The sequence below is a fragment of the Octodon degus genome, unplaced genomic scaffold (genome assembly GCF_000260255.1).
Source record: "Octodon degus isolate 3935 unplaced genomic scaffold, OctDeg1.0 scaffold00022, whole genome shotgun sequence".
In the NCBI taxonomy this organism is placed as follows: domain Eukaryota; kingdom Metazoa; phylum Chordata; class Mammalia; order Rodentia; family Octodontidae; genus Octodon; species Octodon degus.
This window is the reverse complement of record NW_004524598.1, coordinates 15,879,782-15,880,921: the sequence shown is the minus strand read 5'-3', so window position 1 is coordinate 15,880,921 and position 1,140 is coordinate 15,879,782. Positions and strand designations below refer to the sequence as shown.

The 1,140-nt window shown below is 39.2% G+C and overlaps 1 protein-coding gene across 1 annotated transcript in view; it reads right to left on the bottom strand.

Annotated features, from left to right (window-relative positions):
* The window catches only part of Ube3d (ubiquitin protein ligase E3D), a 164,349-nt gene that overhangs the window by 151,328 nt on the left and 11,881 nt on the right, over positions 1–1,140 (bottom strand). The gene's annotated exons all lie outside the window — the stretch shown is intronic.

Below are 1,140 nucleotides of genomic sequence, written 5' to 3'. Positions count from 1 at the left end.
AAAAAAAAAGTGATCTGTTTCTTAAAACACAAATAACCTCCTGGAAGATAAAATACATACACAGTCAAGGACTTTTTCACAAAACCCAGTAGCACAAGAAACAACATTAAGGGTCCACATCTTGGCCCACTTGTCTGCCAGAAGATGAATGGATCAAGAAAATGTGGCATCTCCACACAGTGGCGGTCTACTCTGCCATAAAGATAAACTTGAGACAACCGTAGGAAAGTGGATGTACACTGACACCATAATGTTAAGTGAAATAAGTCAGACACACAAGTTTAAATATTGCATGGTTTCTCTTATATGGGAAACCTAAAGCATAGATTGACTAAAGAGCAAAATAAAGTACAGGAAAGAGGGAGATCTTTCTCAAACAGGCAGGGGACCAAGAGAGTGGAGGAGGAGGAGGGGGAGTTAGAAAGAATTAAGATGTGTTATATGCAAGCATGGGTAACTGGAATTTTTAATTATGATCAATAAGAACCAAATGCCCATGAACAACCACTATGTGGGTCTCGATTCAAAAAAAGTTAGAGCAGAGCGTGCATGGTGGTGCACTCCTGTGATCCTAGCCCCTGGGAGGCTGAGGCAAGAGGAATGTTACGAGTTTGAGACCAGCCTGGACTAGCCAGTGATTTCAAGTCCAGCAAGAACCCAGCTCAAAAAAAAAAAACACCCTACAGTAAAAGGGACAGCCAGCAGAGTAAAATACCTGTTTAGGCAGAGTGCAGGGACCGTGCTGGAGATTGAGACTGGGCATGGTGGCACATGCCTATAATCCCAGCTCCTAGGAGGCTAAAAAACAAGAGGATCACTATGAGACTGATCTGTGTACTGAGATCCTGTAGACCCTGTACTAAACACATTTTTTTAAAAAATCTACAATAAAAATTATTTTTAAGACAATAAGCTTTATATGGCCTGGTGGTGTATCATTATTAGGTGTGATAATCGCAGTGAGGTTGTTTTCAGAAATTCATATTGTCACATATATGTATTAAAACATACAGAGATGAAATGGCATGATAATTGAGATTTCCTTTTTTCCCCCATAATTTTATTGATAAACAAATGGCAATGAGACAGTTTCAAATCAAATTGCTAGGACAGTTTCAATAATTAACACATTGCATACAT